Below are 18,627 nucleotides of genomic sequence, written 5' to 3' on the forward strand. Positions count from 1 at the left end.
GCTGTTTATAAATAATCAATCTATATGCCATAGGAAAGAGCAGAAGGCATCAGATTGGATTGTTTCTAGCAATGAGCAACTTCCCCCCAAGTCCAGCATTAGCACTATCATTAGAGATGCTAGAACATTCCTCCCAAAGTTCTAACATTAAAGTCCTCCTGACCTCTAACATGGACCTTCAACTGGTCTTTAATGCCCTGGATCCCTGACTCTTCTCAACGGAAAATTCTTTTCCCTTCTCCAATCATGTGGCTTTTGGGGGAACTGCCAATAGCAAAAAGTTCTAGCAACTGGGAAAAGGCACCTGGGAAGGTTTTCAACTCAAGAGCAAAATTGTCAGTGGAATTAATCCATTTGATGGGTTAATACTTTGATTGGACTACAGGGTGGTAACTGAGGCAGATGGGGGATGGCAGAGGAAGAGTGTCACTCAGACATGGGGTATGGCCTCAGGGGCTAAATCTCTCCCTGTCCCCCTCCTGTCTGTCTCTGCTTCCTGGCTGGTGTGAGCTGAGCAGCCTCCTCTACCATGTCCTTCCACCATGGTGACCTGCCTTACCTCAGGCCCAGAGCAATGGAGCTGGCTGAATGTGGACTGAGACCTCTAAAACCATGAGCCAAAATACGCCTTTTCTCCTTTAAGTTGTCACTGTCGGGTCTTTTGGTCACAGCAGCGCAAAACTGACTAACCCACAAACCTTTATGTGCACACAGCTCCAGGTACACACAGGTATCCACACACCCTCTTTCTGAATTTAAAGGGCAAAATATAATTCTTTCTCCTTTGCTGATGCTAGTTGAATTTCTAATCTGTACAACAAAAAAAAAATCTTATCACCCCTTCTTTATTTTTATACAGAAATCAGCTACTTGCATCCTTTATTTTCTGATAAACAAATTCTTGTAGTAACAATGACTTCTCTAGAATTGGTTCAGAATCTGCACATTCCCCGTTGCACACAGCACAATGGCCCTTCGTCACTGTATCTTCCTCGGCCACCCACTTTCTTCCCTCCCAGTGCAGGTCAGAATCTATGACATTTGAGAGGTACTGTCCTCACTGACTTACCTGTGTCCCCTGCCTTAACTCCCAAGGAAGGTCCAGGGATCTCAGAACACAGAGCCATCTATGCATGTACGGTCCCCTTCTGTGAGCACAGGTGTGTCTGGCTACATCCTGCCTAGTGGAGAATTGCCCTGGGGAATGGAAACACTCAAAACATAAAACCAGTGGCTTGTCTCCTGGCTTAGTCTGGTAATACTGAACCCCACCTTTTGGAATTTGCTTTGGCCTAGAGGAATTCCCCCATGACTGCTTATTTGGAAGGAATGTGGGTTAGGACAAACTTGCTACTTAATGCCTGGAAACAACACTTGTCCCTCTGCCTCTAGGTCACACCCTGAGGACACACACCGCAGCTGAGCTGTCTGCTCTCCCTGCTGAGGGAAATAAACATTGAACAGAAAATGTGGACACCAAAGGAGTCCATGCATCCTGGGGGAGGTGCTGCAGGTGTCCTGACTTTGGCCATGCCCACCCTGGAGTAGATGTCAAATGTACACCCTGCAGCGGTCCACTGGTCCCTGGGCTCTCACACTTACAGCCCTTGCAGCCCCATCTTTATAGCTCAATCTTAGCGCCACAAGGCCCATTAGACTTTACTGGAGGACATAACTCTATTAAGGATTCATGTTTTATTCAGGCTAGAAATGTGGGCCCATTGATTTAACTTAAGTAGCACATCATTCGATTAGAGACAATGTTTACTTTTATCTAATTTTGCATCCGTGTGGGTCTAAGAGGCCTTGTACACCAGAGTGCTATAGATTGGTGCAAATCACTGATATTTCAGTGAACTGGTGAACAGGGCAGAGCAGACTTGGCCTGGTTGGTTACCTTCTTCAGCAAGAAAAAAACTCAAGGGTTTTGTTGTTTGGTTTGTTTTGCCTGTATGCTACTTCAACTTTAGTAAAATAGTAAAATATGGGGAAAGAGAGAGGATTGGGAACATTTAAGCAAATCAGCCCTAATAAGGAAAAAGATTGCCACAGGAATCATATGTTTCTGAGGGGACCACAGGGCCCTTGCTCTTTGCTACAGGGGGTGGGAGAGTTTGTGAGATCCTCCTCTGGTCATAGGGTGCTGCCCGAGGGATGTGCCAGTGTCATGGCCTCTCTGCAACCACACAAAGCCATCTATGCATGCATGGTGACATGAGTCCTCCTGGGAGTTGTGAATGTGATTCCAGGTCACAGAATCCATGGAAGTTGTACGACAAGCTGCAAGATCTCACTACAGAAAACTGAAGGCAGAGCTGCTAAGTGGTTTGCTAATCACATGCATCACCAAAGGGGCAAAGCTCCTGACACCCTGTTGTCCATTCCTCCATCTCTTTAGGAAGAAAATCTGTATTTAACTACAATTACGATGATAAACACTTACTAATGGCTCTCCACCATCTAGACCCTGTCTTCGGGTTTATATAGGCTTCTTTCTTTTCACTACCCCATTATATAGTCAGAAACCTCCTGTAAAGACCACATTCTGGACCAATGGGCCATCTGGCCCACCTAGGAGATGACAAAAGCACAGAGGAACCAGACCTGCAGGTTTTCTAAACATTGTTATCACCAACCCTCAGGCTGTCAATAAACAGTGCAGGGAAATTCACAACACCACAAGTGAATTTTAAGAAAGCTCAGCCAATGGATATGTAATTTGTGTTTACACATATGGACCCCAAAGAAATGAGATCAAGTCTGTGGCTACATATTTGTTGAATGATGCAGATCAAAGGAGGTTGGGTATCATTTGATTGACAGGGGTCTCTCCTTCTCTGTGGTTTCACTTTCTGCAGTTCCAGTTACCCTTGATCAATTTCTGAGAATTCTAAATGGAAAATTTCAGAAATACTAATTCTTAAATCTTCAATTGTGCTATATTTTGAACAGAGTGATTCATTATGTGAGTCCCATTAAGTCTTACTGAGATGTAAATCATTCCTTTGTCCACTGTATCCACGCTGTATAAGCTACCTGCCCATTAATCCAGGGTATAGCTGTCAATCAAATGTGCATAGAGAGGTACATAGAAATGCTAACTTTGTTATAGTAAAGTAGTGAGAAAAAGACAAAACCACTCTATATTGGCTTGATATCTCTTTCAAACTAGACTCTGACCTATAAGGACCCAGAGAATTTAGCAAGGACCAAATTCCAGGAGGAAAAAAAAAACTAATTAATTGTTGAATTTTGAGATTAAGAACTCACATTCTTACAATTTAAGATTAAGTGAAAGAATTTCAAAGGGTCGTTTTTATCATTGACAATTTTTGCCTTAGACTCTCTGATTTAGACATAGCCTTTGCATAAGGTAAATCTCCCAGAGCCTTACTATCTCCATATTCACATTAGATAAACAGAGAAAAGAAGGTGACTCAGTCATCTTTTCAGTCCCTGTGACCAAAGGACCTGACAAGAAAAACCTAGAAGAGGAGACGTGTGTCTTGACTCATGGTTTCAGAGGTTCAGTCGGCCGACTTCATTGCTCTGGGCCCAAGTTGAGGAAGGACATCCTGCTGCAAGAGTATTGCTGAGGAAAGCAGCTCAACCAGGAAGAAAAGAGCGCTCTGCTCACCAGGGACAGAATATAAACATCAGAGGCAAGTCCCCAGTGACCCACCTCCTCCGGGCACTCCCTACCTGCCCACAGTAACCACCCACTGAATCCACACCTCTGGGTGAATCTGCCGATTAGGTTGAGGCTCTTGTAACATAATCATGTCACTTCTGAGCATTTTTGCATCATCTCATACATGAGCTTTTGGGATACACCTCGTATCTAAATTATAACAACAGGTTGCCATAACTCACCCAAGTTCAAAGAGGTAAAAATGGATGCAGCCACATTTGCATTAAAATCTGAAAAACTTGGCACTGACTCTGAAATCTTGCTCTCTTCACGTGAGCTGCAGTTTCCACTTTAGAGTTTGAGATATAAGAAACAAATCCATTCACGGATCCTCGCAGTGGCCCTTTTGGTACTTTAAGAAAAGCCGCCATCCCTGCCCCCAGCCCTCACATCAAGCCCGGGCCCTCTTTTTGTCTCATCCTGCAGCTGAGCCCTCACATTTTCTTCAATTGTTTCTTTTGCAATGTGATTTCAAGGGCCCTCCACACCCTTAACACTTTCTCTGGCAGAACATGTGCCTTTTCCCAGTGTTACCCCTTGGCTTTGAGTGCAACAGAATTTGGGGACACGGTGACAGGGTCAGGTCTATCATTTATTGCCTGATATTCATGGAGACCAGCAGACACTAATCTTCTACTTCTTAAGTGAACGCTAGTAGAAAGCAGTGACATAATGGGGTGAGAACCAGCCCATGCCCCACACTCGGGAGAGGAGGGGACCCAGGCTGATTGGAGATCCCAGATGCATCCAGGTTTACGAAAATCAGTAGCTTCTTGGGCCCAGGTGATATTCTCAGGCAGGAGCCTGGCTCTCTCTTCAGGAGAAAGAGAAACCCAATTTCCTACTTGAAATAATGCATTTAAAAATACTTTATGCCAGCCTCTCATTTAATTTTGATATTCAGTTCCCAACATCAAATTAAATCAAAGTATTGGCCAACATTACCGTCAATCAAACTGCCTGCTGTATTTTGACACCTTCTGGAAAACACGCCCCACTGGATGCAGATGAGTGTTGTATAAGCCCCATGGAGGCCCCCTTGAACAGTGGACATAGGCTGTTATGGGTTAGATATGGAACGTATCCTGAAGACCTGGTGCTGAAGGCTTGATCCATGAAGCAGCTGTGTCCAGAGGTTGGAGAAGTGAGTGGACCATGAGGGCTCTTACCTCATTGGTGCATTGGAGATTTGATGGCAGTATTTGGAGGTGGGATCTCCTTGAAGGAGTAGGTCCTTAGGGTGTGCTGGGGACTCTATCCTGTCCCTGGCCAGCTCCTCCCTCTGTGCTTCCTGACTCCTATGAAGTCAGAAGCTTCCCTCTCCACACACTTCCACTTGGAGTCAGCTGACCCTGGACTGAAACTTCTAGAAGCATAAGCCAAAATCAATCTTTCTTCCTAAGTCTTTTTTTTCTCAGATATTTTGTCCCAGGGACTAAAAAATGACTAAGGCACAGGTGGTGTGGCTCTTGGTGAAGATGGCCAGGGCCCTTCACCTAGACACACCGTCCACTTGTGTTTCCCAGGCCTTACCTTTGTAAAGGGGATTTGTCTGTTTACTTGTTTATTCCTGTGACTGCATTTTTTATTTGTTGAGAACGAAATATAGAATTTTGCACTTATTTCTTCTTCTTTTGTTTGATGAGCTCCAAAGTTCCAGCCCACTAACTCACTTTCCCCCTCCAGATGCCATGGTCATCCCCCACAGTGCGCACAAACCCAAGACACAAAGAAGGGAGCCCGTGTTATGGTGGGATGATCATAGTTCACAGTTTCCTCCAGTTCACACCTTCCCAGGTAAGTGAGGGTCCCTGACACACAGGTGTCCTCATGGGATACGCACTTCGCAGAGGCCCCGTGAGAGTCTTGACTGCCCCCTGCACATCCCTCTCTATGGATCACATGGCTTCCCGTGTCCCTGTGGGAGCAGGGTCTTCACAGGCTGTGGTCTGTCTGCTGGGCACTCATGAGACTTTTGCACCTTTGGAGAACCAAGGTGACACTCCTTGTGGTAAGGGGTGAGAACAGTCATTCAGAGAACCACTCATCTCAGGCTGTCAGGATGTGGGACACTAATGTGGAAACTGAACTGTGACCTTGGTGATGGCCCTCACTTGACACAGGTCCCTGGGCTGGCTGCGCAGTCCGGCTCTCCCTAGAAAAGGGTTATAACTGCTGTAAGCTTGGTGAGCTAGGTTTGCCTGCACCTGACCTCGGCTTTCCTAGAGAAAAGGCTCTACCTTCACTCACAAGAGTAACCAGGGCACATATAAGTGTCACCTCATAGAGTGATCTAGCTCTGGAGATGGGCCCAGGAGAGCTTCAGCACATTTCTGTCATGGATTGCGTCCCTCTGTGGGTATGCACCTGCTTGTACCGGTGGCTTCTCCAGGGCATGTGGTGGGCGGTTCTGGTCGGCTGGGCTCCACTCCAGTTGTGGGGAAGGGAAACAAAGGGCACAGGGCACCGCAGAGGTGAGTGGTTCCTTGGGGCACTGCGGCTCCAGCAGTAGAAACCATGGTTACCCATCCGTACCCATGACGTGGGAATGACAAGTGACATCAATTGCCAGACAGTCAGGCCCTACAAGATGTCATCACAGGTTCTGGTTTCTTTGCAAATGAGCTTCCACATTTGGGTTCAGATCTTTTTGAAGAGCGAATACTTAAGAAATTTTGATTTATTTAAAGAATTTGATTTATTTAAATTTTGATTTATTTAAAATTTGATTTATTTATTTAAAGAATATATGAATTTCAAGTAGGTTGGCCTGAGTTAGAAAAGAAAACACAGAAGGTCCCGGTTAAATGTGACTTGCATAAAAAAAAAAAAAAAAATGGTTTTTTAGTGTAAGTATATCTCATGCAGTATTGGTAATGAAAAGGAAAAAAAATAAAACAAGAAATAAACACCACCACCAACAACAACATCGTTTCTTGAAATTCAAACTTAACCTGGCCCCCGGTGTCCTGTGCTTTTCCTGGAGATCTTAGTTGGTAGGAAGCTGCCTCCACACTGTGATGCTATGCAGGTTACATGCTAACTATCCTTTGGTCTTTAGCAAAATTTAATTTCCAAAGCCCAGACAATAGACACTCATCAAATTGGGTTTTCTCTAAAACTTTTCTATTTTAAAGTGAGGCTTCACAAAACTGTAATTTCCTTTATATCAAAGCCATCTTGGGATTATGACTATAGTCAAAAATCTCCACCCTGAACAGTAGGCTGAAACAAGAAGGGAGTACTCCACCCAGCCTCATCTGCCACCAGAGAAACAGGGACTTCGTCTTCCACCTTAAAGACCCTGTGACTGACACAGACCTCAGCTTGGCCTCGTGGCTGGGGAAACAGCTGTGGTGATGGAACACAGCCCCATCACTCCTTTCCCTAAAATGAATTGGTAATTGCACTTTTGAGATTCTCTGAGTGACTCAGAGGAGGACAGAGGATGCTCGAGATTGAGCGCTGTCCCCCACGTCTCTCAAAAGTTCTGCAATAAAACACAGCTCGAATTAGTAGTTAAACATGCAGAACTAGAGGATTTGGAGCCCCACAGAGAGGGTGACAATCATGCAGAACTAGAGGAGTTGGGGCCCCACAGAGAGGGCGACAGAGGGGGACAGGTTCTGCTGAGCTTATAGACTCAAATAGAAATAGAGGAAATAAACAAAAATCAAAACAAACAAACAAAAAAAAAAAGACAAAAAGACAAAAAATGCCTTAAAAGTTTTTCCCAAATATGCAATATGTAGCACCAGGAATAGGTGATTGCAGTTGGTATAAAGATGGGTTTTATTTTTAAAAACAAAAATGTTTTGATGCATATAAAGAAATGTAATACACATGAAACTCTTAATTTCCTGGATTATAGACTTTGAGTGTAAAGACTATAACAAAACAAAGTGAAATTTTATTTTTTTTTAAGTCTGAGAGATCAATTAATTTAAAGAAAAATAAAAAATATATAAAAGCACAATTTTTATGTTCCTTTTGCTAAAAAATGCCAAAGGGGTGTGAGTGTGTAAATGTTAGAAAATGCCCCATGAACAGGTTATTTTTGCTGAAGATGAGCAGCAAGATGCCTCCTCTAAGAAGAGGGAATTGGCATCACCTGCTCAGACCCTGGCTGCTCCAGGTGACCCTGCTCTGTCATGGCCTCCCTAGTGCAGTGCCACCCCTTTGCAGTTTTAGATGCTCAGACAGGACATGGCCTGCTCTAACTGTAAAAGCAACAATTACAAAGTCTCTTAATGATCAGACCACTAGTTCCAGAAAGCTTTCAGACTGAAATTCTGTATATCTACGTGGGCACTATGCCTACTCCGTCCTGTGTTGTACAATTTTAAGGTTTTACACACAACCAAGAGAATCCCAAAGTAATCTTATGAAAGTTTAAACATGATGGCTCTCATTTGCCTAGGATAGACTAACATCAAAATGTTAACTGATGCCAGAATTTGTCACCAAACAGTGCCAGGCCTCTCTAGCACCCAGTTTCCCACCAGCTCACCCCTCTGTACGATATGTAGCACTGTTCTTGACGTCATTGGTGGGTGAGATGTTCTGCTCAGGTGTGACTCACCTCTGCAACAGTGGTCCTTGGACCTCACTCATCCCAGTAATCCCCAGGCTCCTTGCTTTCTATTTCAGCAGAAAGTTATTGACCTAGGAAGTGTTCTTTTTAACATTTTGCCTTCCAGCTAAATATCCATAACTCTCTCTCCCTATCCATCTATATTGCAAGCACGATTCACTGGGTTTTAATTAACTTTGGGAGTGCTTTTTTTTCTGGTTAAAAATATTTCTAAATTTAATCTCCTCAATTAAATTGGAAAAAGCAAGATTGAATGTAAAACGCAAGAGTCAATTTACAAAAGTTTTAGCTTTGGCAACTCCCAGCAATAGACTTAAAATATCACTGAGGATACCTTATTACTGCTGGTGCTGGACTCATTAGTATTTGCTGGGGAAAAGGACACTTTGACATCATTACTTAAGTAAGAATGAGACCATGTCCACATGGCCAACCTCATTAAAATCGGTCAATTTCAAAATGTTGAATAGACTCCTATTTTATGGGGAAAGGCCCTGGGAAATGACAAAGGTGTGGAAAAGTCCCAAATAAGATTTCTAGACCCTGCGCCAGCATAGTCCAGGGATGAGGTCACCCAGAGAACAGGCCACAGACAGCCACACACTGAAGACCCTCAACTGCTCTGATGGAAACCCTGGGTTGATTTCCCCAAAGGAATCCTTTTCCTCCTGTGCTGGTGTTGAACCCAGGGCCTCTGGCATGCAGGCAATCACCCTGCCACTAAGATTCACCCCAGTCTCAAATGTAGTCTAGAAGGAGGGCGACTTTATGTTGTGAATATTAAAAAAGTCTGGTCCAAGTTGTACTTTCCTGACGTTTTTCTTTCCCACAGAGACCGTGATCTCGATCTTCTGCACTCTATATCCACCTGCCTTTTTGCATCTTCCACCCAAACCTCCCCCAGATCCCAAGGACAGTTCATGTGTACCTTGGGCACCAACAGAGTCATTTCTCCAAATTGGTTTCCATCTACATCGGCTGTTGTGCCTGAGACCTGTCCTGCATCCATGGATGTTGTTCATGCAAGACTTTATTTGCACCAGTCTGAGTTTGATGCTCTCAAACACGTTTATGTTTATTTATGGAGACCAGTTGCCACCAAGCTTTCTTTTCAAAGTGGCACCAGATGCACCTTTTGTTCTCCAAGGCCTGTGCAGCCCAAGGAAGAGGGTAGCAGGAAAGTGACTCCTTGGTTTAAACCATGAGTTCAGGTCTGTACAGAGCAGACAGGGAGCAAGCAACATGGCAATGGAATAAAATAGAGGGATTTTTCAGAATTAAAATGATCAGAGCTATTTGGCAGAATGACTTGAGCGACATCTATGACCCACTCAAATTTTACCAAGGAAGCAATCGATATCCTCCTTTATGAACACCGGGGTCCTGAGATTTGACCTCCAGCAACACTGAGGGTGAAGGAAATGAAGTGGCTGTAGTGAAGAATTCAGTGTTGCCCTGTGAGATAATCCACTTGCTCTCATGGAAATGCCCAATGGTTTCCTGGCAGCCATAGTGAGCTCAGGGCCCTGCTCACCTCGATGCTAGTGACCTGCTCATAGCTGAGCCCTTACAGGAGGCAGGCCTGTGAGCCCTTTCCTTGGATAGTTTGGAAGGAAAGCAATGGATTCCAGCCGTGGCTCTGCTCTTTACAGAAAGAGAAGTCACTCAGGAATGGTGGATGGCCTTTGTCTCCCACATGGGCAGGGAAGTCTGGAAGGCAGGGAAAGAGATGCAGTTGGGCAGGCAGAAACAGGACGAGAGGTGGACACAACACCTGAGGACCTGCAGCAGCTGCTTCTCTGTCCTCAGTTCCATGAGGCCTTGGGTTCATCATCCCAACCCCCTGTGCTCCAGCTGGCCAGTCAGTTTCTCTTATTTGTAGCCAGTAAAAGTCCCAACCAAAGGACTAAAAAAAAAGTCTTTTGCAATCTGAGCTGAGAGATGTACTGGCCCAAAGGTAGTATGTTCTTCACAGTCACCCCAAATGCCAGCAGGTCCTCACCTACACATAGCCTTCACTCTTTTGGTTACAGACAGCTGTTGGCCCTTACCCCACCACCTGCAGGATACAAGGACTGGCTGTGAAGGCAGTCGGGAGGCTCAAGTCCTAGTTATGCCATCAACTTTCTGGTGACAAGGTACCAACAACCCATTAGTTCTATTTCTCATCCATTAGAGTAGAAATAGTAACACGAAGTCCACCAGCTCCTCAAAATGATATTGTGGAAATACCGTGATTAATAGAAAAAACACAGAGTCCATGCTGTGCTCAAGGGAGGGGAAGGCCAGTTTGAAGGTTTGAGGAAGAAGGGCCACCAATATAGTTTTCACATGAGCCAAGCAGGTGGAGAAGAGGATGAGACAGGTGGAAGAAGCCAGAGTGGAGACCTTGAGGTAGAACTGCCATTGGGGAAGCTATATTTTCAGAGGGCACCAAAGCACAGTCATATGCCCAAGATCACTCCCTGAGCAAGACACTCGCACAGTCACAGATGCCAGATCTGAAGAAAACTTTCCCAGGGGATGTCCAGAAAACCTGGGTTGGGGGGGATGTTTTCAGAGGGGACGTGAGCTATAGCCATGAGCTCAGGTGTGAACTGAGAGCTCTTGATGTGAGGTCTCTGAACAGAACCTTCTTGTTTGCAGGTGGAGAGAGAAGACAAGGAAACACACAAACCACATTCATGGCCCCATTTCAGTCTTTGATAAAGTCGAGGACCAGGGGAAGGACCAGCAATGGTCTCAGCACTCTGGTCTCCATCTTTTGAGACCAAGTCGAGGATCTTGAGTAGAGGCTGTTTAAGTGTGGGGTGTCTCCCAAAGCTCATGTGTGCAAAGGTGCAAGAAATTTCAGAGGTGAAAGGATTAGATGATGAGAGCTGCAGTCTGGTGCTGCTGTAAACATTGATGTGATTATGTCATTGTAGCATGCTGTTTAAATCCTTTGAAAACATGCTGAGGAGCAGGATAACCAGGTCTAATGGTGGTTCCATTCCTAGTGTGTTGAGGAATTTTCCCTAGTGAGCAGAGCTCTCTCTCTCTCTCTCTCTCTCTCTCTCTCTCTCTCTCTCTCTCTCTCTCTCTCTCTCTCTCTCTCCTCTCTGATAATTGTATTTTGAGCTACTTTTCTCTGCCACATCTTTTCACCATGATGTTCCGCCTCGTTTTGGGCCCTGGAAATGAGTTTGCCATCTATGAAAACATAGTTGAAATAAACTTTTCCTTCTCTAAGTTGTTCTTGTCAGCTATTTTGGTCATGGTGATAAAAAAAAAATCTGATTGAAACACACTCTCTGAAGTTCCTGTCCACCCTTTAGAGATAGAAATGGCAGCTTTGTTCAAGATTAAGAGGGATAGATAAGGATCCCTTGGCTGAGTTAGAAAGGGAGATAAAAAGGAGAGGAAGAGACTGAGATAAGTCAGAAAGACCCATGAGCACAGGAGAGGACACACAGACCTCATGACACAGAGCCAGCTGGCGGAGTTAGGCAGCAGAGTGGGAAAGAGAAGAAAGAAGATCATCTTCCCCAGAGATGTTCAGGGAGCTGGAGGTCGAGGAAGCACGGCTCAGGACAGGGACGGGAGCAGAGACAGGAATGGGAAGGAGAGACAGAGGCACCGAGCAAGCCAAGGAACATGCAGGATTTGATAAAAACAGGCAGAAAGAGAGAAAGACAAGATCCTCATAAACAGGCAGACAGCTCCCGGGGAGCAGGAGGGAGGAGATGAAGGGATGGAGAGAAGGCAACAGGAGTGAGGGGCCAGACGGCTCAAGGAGGAGGCCCAGTGTGGGGCTGGGGCAGAGGTGGGTGCTGCAGGCTCAGACCTGGCTGGAACCCTGTGATGGTGTGTGCTCCTCGCAGCTCCTTGCTTGATGACCATGATGGGGTGCTCTCAGCTCCCACTCAGCGCTGCACCTGTCTCCCTGAAACCTCATCAACAGCTCCCCTTTGTTTTCTGGAGAAATCTCCTGCAATTTGGATTAGATGAAGGTCTAATGAAATCTCGGGTTTCCACTAGATCAACAAGCAAGTGGCAGCTGTTCCACTAAGACTCAGACTTGGCCCGATGGCACTCCTGAGAGACTTCAGAGGAAGTCGTGGAGCTGTTAACCATCCAGCCTGCAAGAAAGGCTTCTCATGAAGAGGAGCAAACCCTCCTGCACAGTGGAAATGCTGCCCAAAGCTCAGTCCTTGTTCCTGATGCCAGTCCAATAATGAGGACAGGGTTTAGAGAGGAAGGAAAAAGACAGTCCATTGCTTTGCTAGCAAAGGAGAGATACTGAGACTCCTGTCCCAGAAGCTGGGATTCTTCCCATCAGCAGGAACAGGGGGCTTTTATAGAGGTGATTCAGAGAAGATGAGATTGGGGAGGGGAGAGCTAGAAGGAGAGGGTCAGGGAGGAGAAGAAGGTTGAGAAAAGGAAAAAAAGAAACATGCAAGTTTCAAAGCCACAAGGGAAATAGTCAAAGCATCAAGTGAACCTCAGTTACAGAAACTGCAGTCCCAGCCATTCCAGCCACACAGGATCCAAGAGCTGCAGTCTTGGGTTGAATCATCTGTCCCTCACACAGGTCTCGACTCTGCCTGCCTCTTGGCTGGCCTGGGAGTTTTTTCAAGGCACAGAGCTGGTCTAGAACAATTCCCTAGATCCAAACTGCAACAGAGCCTGAAACAGAGTGTTGGTCAAAACAAAACCTGAAATAATACAGTGAGCTCTCCTCTCTCACAGAATCAGCCCTTGTGGTGCGAGGAAAAGATGGCATAGGGAAGGACAGTGCAGGCTGGACCCCCTTCTTTAACCTTGTGGTCTGAGATGCATCTTATGGAGCACGTCTAGTTAAGACATATTGAAGAAATTTCCTACAGTTAAGAAAGGAATAGAAAAAATGTCCAGGCAAAATTCCCAGAGACCTATGACCCCTGCCTCCCAACCTCCCAAATCAATTTTAATTTATTTTGGATGAGAAAATAATAAGCATCAGAATTTTTTAAAAGTGTATTTTCATATACAATTACATGTATTTCTATATTATAGATTTTATGTCTATTTATTCCACATTAGATTCATCAAAAAGAAGCATGATATCCAGAGAAAGTTGGTAGAGTTTACATCAGAAGGAACTGGGTAAATTCTTCCAAGGTCTCATTTACAAAATAAAAATTATGAGGCCATTAGGACAAGATTACTTTTTCATTTGACAAATTATTCACCATTTTTATGTTCAGATAGGAAAAAAAATATAAAGCAATATTAGTTTATTAGCCTAGTAAAATGTATAAATCTGATGCTTTGCTAAATTGTTATAATCCAAAGCAGTCTTGATGGGCCTTTTTAGCATTTATGCATAATATTTCAGGCCATGAATATGTATTAATGCAACCACTTTCTGCAAAACTCTTCTTGTTTTCCTGCATTACATCAAGCCCAGCTCCGTTATTTATCCACCTGGGTGTTAGAGCAGCACTGTGCACTGGAACTTTCTGCAATGACGGGAACATTCTGGAATCTGTGCTGATCCACGCAGCCCACCTGGGCTGGTGAGGACTTGAAACTTTGCCAGTACAAGTGAGGGGAAGAAATTTAAATTGTGAACATCTGAAGTCCCACTTGTGGGCAGCAATGATGTCCCTGCATGGTCCAGCTTCACGTGAGGAGTTCATCCCCTAAGCTACGCAGAACAACACTGGACTTGACTTCCTTAGGAAAGCACAAAAAGATGTCACATCACTATTACTGTTGAAAGGAAAACTCAGCTTGCAGCTGGCTGAGCTCTGGTTCCATTTGCAAAAGCAAAATGAGTCACCCACATTAGATGACTCACTGACCTTCAGATTCCTTGAACAGGTTCTTTCTAAATACCGAGTCTCTGATTCAGACTTTTCTTGGCCTCTTTCTCTCTCTCCTTTTTACCATTAAGGATGTAAATGTCAAGAAAGTAAACTATCCTTTGCAACGTCATAAATAAAGAAACCATAATAGGATTGGAATTTATGCTGATATCTGAAGGCTCAAGTGAATCTCAAGGGCTCCTCCAGTCCAAAGCATAGGAACATCTGACTGTCAGGACATCTCCTCACCAATGCAGTAATAAAGAACTTTGCATGTTGTTATTTTACAGATTGTGATGATCACATCTCAGCACACCTTGTCTCCTTTGTAATGGTATGAATCTAACTTTGTGCATTTTAAACTAATGAGGTGAGGAAGGTGTGGTGGTGCAGGCTTCTAATCCCAGCTTCTCAGGAGGTTGAGCAGAAGGATCACAAGTTTGTGACCAGCCTCAGCAACTTAAAAGACCCTGTCTCAAAAAAAAAATACAAAGGTCTAGAAATGTGACTTAGTATCACAGTTGTTAAGCACCTCTGGGTTCAATCTCTGGTTCCAAAAGAAAAACAAACAAAAAAAGAGTAACGAGGTGAGGTTAAATAACTTCCTAACAATCAGGCAGATGAATCTAAAGTGGAAGGCAAAGACATTGGTCAGAACTACAGGAGCCAGCTACGTTGGACAAACTAAAAAGGGCACAGAGATTGCCACCTACCAGGGTAATGGATGGGCTGCTGGTTCACATGAAGCAATATCAGGGGACCTTCAACATGTGCCATTATCACAGGCTGAAAAAAAGAAATGAGCAGCTGACCTTAAAAGGAATCACTGGGAAAAGTCCATAGGAGTCCCATCACCACCATCATCAGTACCAACCCCTCCATAACCAATGCTATTTTCATCACCACTGAACCACCCTCACCATCATCACCTTGTGACCATCATCACCATTGTAACATCACAACATTGTCTTTGTCAGAGTCCTTATCATCACTCCCTTCATCACATAAACCCAACCCCTGTCCATGGTTCTGTTTGAAGATCACCATGTCCATGATCTACCGAGTCCTCACCAACACCTTGAGTAGGACTGCAGTTTGCTGAAATTTTCAGAAGAGAAAACCAGTGCATATACAGTGAGCCTGTCCAGGTCACACAGGGGAGCCAGAATTTGAACTCAATTCTGTTCAGCTTAACCTTCTGTTATCTCTAATATTCTGCTTGAAGGACTCTTGGCACAGGGATGATCTTCATTCCCTGTCCCTAAACCAGCAACCCCCAATGTGCGTGCCATAGTTAGAGGAAGAGGAGATGGGCAATTAAACAACCACAAAATGCAAAACAAAGTGTGTGTGTGTGTGTGTGTGTGTGTGTGTGTGTGTGTGTGTAGCAGGGAAGAAAAAATCGCGAAAGAATGATCACCCTTATTTAGAAAGCTATGAATTGAAACTAAATCTGTAAGACAATCTGAGATACAATTCCTCCCCTACTTCCTGATATATCATATCTCCAAATATTTGCCCCCACCTGCACCTGAAAATTAAACAGGGGGTAGAGCATCATTGCATGGGCTTACACACCCACGCACACACACAAACGTGCACACACACACAGAGACACACACACACACACTTGCACAAACTTCATTGCCTGGACACTCAAGTGGGTCCTGAGCACCACACCCGACTTCCCCGTGCGCTCATCTCCTCCTTGTTCTTCCACCTGCCACCCACCTTCTCCTCTCCTAAGACCCCATCAGGACTCCTCCTTGCAGAGTCACCAAGACTCCTCTGTGCTCTTCCCACGGAGCTTGGCTCCTCCTTCATGCCAGCGTTTCTAATCCTGGATTGAAACCGTCACTTTTTAAGCTGCTGCCTGCAACTGCCCTGGAGACTCCAGCCAGGAACAACCTGTCCAGCTTGCTTTCCTGAATGGCCTCACCTCAAGGGAGGTACCTGTACCTGGTCACCATGGCCACCTGCCCCAAGGGGATTACAGCCTTCTCCAGGAGACACAAGGACCTCCTCAGGGGGAGCACTGGTCCCCTCAGAGAAGCAGGATGTCAGGACACCAAGGCCACCTCCCCTAGAACCCAGCAAGCCAAAGACTTGCCAAAGCTGAGAGCCTCGGGAGTTAAGGGAGACCCAAGATGCCCTAAGGTGGCTTCCTCCCTCTTTGCATAGATGCTTCCCCCCAAACGCAGAATGTCCACCATTGGCCAAATTTGCACCCAGAGTCTGTGAAGAGAGAGTGTTAAATTCATGCAAGATCTACAACTTCATGGAGGATACAGCTGGAGAAAGACAGGTGTACATAAGCAAATAAACAGGTAATAGGATCATTTTTAAACTGTTGAGTAAAGGACAGAATGGAGTTCCGAGGTACAGAGAATAACTAAAAGGCAGAATAGCTAACAGGCTATTGGTGAGGAATTAATTATGCTTATTGACTCCAGGATGACTGCAAGCCGAAGCCAGGCCTGGGGAGAAGGCCTTTTCTGGAAAGTGCAAAGGCTGGGAGCAAAACTGGGCTGTTCCTGCAAAAAAAAAAAAAAAAAAAAAAAAAAAAAAAAAAAAAAAAAAAGGAGGCTGGAGCACCTCAAGGTAGAGAGAGAGCAGTGAAAAATGAGGGCAGCAGGTAGCAGCGGCACATCAGTAGAGATCTAGAGGAACAGACAACAAATGTTACTTACTTCTAACTGCTGGGGAAGTCAAAGGAGAATCTTCAGCAGGAGACTCAAAACATCTGGCATCTGGCTTAAAAGAGTGACTGTGGCCACCTCTGGGGACCAGATCATCAGGAAGCTGGAAGGTGGCAGGAGTTGAAAGGTCCTGGAGTTGAGATGGGCCACCTGGGGAGGTGAGGTGGCTAGGAAAGGCAAGGGAAGTGAGTCCTGCCCGTACTACATGGAGTGGAGACTCCAGGACCTGTGGGTGGGCCAAACATGGTGAGAGGTGGGAGGAGATCCTGAGAGAAGCCCTGGTCTGTGTGTCCAGGGCATTTGCATGAATGGTGGTGCCATTTGCAATCATGGGGGAGATGAAGGAGGAGCCCTGTCCACCCAGGGAGGGGACCTCCTGGATGTCCTCTGGAGGCCACAAAGCAGACCCTCTAAGGTGAATCGTGGCCCCCACTCCAAGATGAACTCCTCCCTGCACTTCCCCAAGGTCAGGTGGCTGGAGTCTCCTTGCACAGAGGTTCATTGTCACAGTAACAGACAATGGCGGGGTCATCAACGCAGTTTGGGGGCAGAAGGGCTGAATCAATTGGCAGTGAAATAAGAATAAGCCCTGGTGGGGACAAAGCGGGTTCCATGGAAATGACTCCCTAATTGTTAATCAATTGCAATTGACTTCCTGGTCCTTCACTAAGGATGGGCTGTGGGTCCTGCCTGAGCCTGGGCAGCTGTCGGCCATTTCACTCAAGCCAGCAAGGGCTTCTGAACCAAGTTCACGTCCTCCGCTCGGGGAAGACAATTCCCAGGAAAGAGCAAAACTCGGAAGATGCGGGCACTCAGGTCAGCTCCATCCAAGAAATCTCTCTCTTCCTGAACCAAGGGAGACGGAGCAGGCTAAGTGACCTTAGAAACATGGCTCCCCACAGCCAAGCATCCCCGGAAAGAGGAGCTCCAGGTGCCACCAAAATGAGCACAGTCTGCAAGATGGCAGTATGCAAGGCACAACTGCTACAGCCAGAGGCCAAGGCACAGTGCCAGCAAGAGCCAAGTCACCTCGTGAGGACATCAGGTATACTCGTGGCTTCCAAGAGGCACTGGAGAACAGATGGCCTGAGCCGTAAAGGGGGGTACCCTCAGAGGCCCAGATGCCACCATCCTGTTCTAAGAGGCTCCTGCTCCCTAACCTGCCTCCCTCTGCTCAGGAGGTTGCTGTGGTCCATAATTAATGTTCAACATGTGTCCTTGTTGGCGTCACTGTCACTGAGAGCAAAGGGCACACACCCAGAAGAGTCTCTGCTCCAGCTGGCTGTGGCAGAGGCTCCACCTAATGAGGCTGCATAGCTTCTAAACCCTCAAGTTGGAAATTTCCAGGTCAAGTGAAATCCGAAAGTTTTAATCTTGAGAATGAATTGGCTGGATCAAGAGATGTTGGGTGAACCAAATAAGCACCTCTGCTGGGCACACCCTGCAGGCTGCACCTGCACCACATCACCTGGGTGGGGCAGGCATGGGGTCTCAGAGCTCAGGGAGGCAGCAGATGTGTCCTTCTCCTACCACTGTGCTAACTGAACACCAGGCACTGTGACAGGCCCCCAGAGACAGTGCCCTGCCCCATCACAGAAGAGGACACAGAGGCTCCGGGGAAAAGATGGACTTGCCTGGTCCTCATAGCCTGTCAGAGGCACATCAGGGACCCAAGGCTAGTGTCCCCAGGATCCACAGAAAGTGTTCTGAGCTGCTGTTCCCCGTGCCTTCTGCTCTCCTCCATCACACATTTCAAACCATCTCCCTGCTCAAAGGCAGTGGCCGGCCACTGTAGAAACTAGACCAGATGCC

Source organism: Ictidomys tridecemlineatus, chromosome 1 (assembly GCF_052094955.1).
Source record: "Ictidomys tridecemlineatus isolate mIctTri1 chromosome 1, mIctTri1.hap1, whole genome shotgun sequence".
NCBI lineage: Eukaryota > Metazoa > Chordata > Mammalia > Rodentia > Sciuridae > Ictidomys > Ictidomys tridecemlineatus.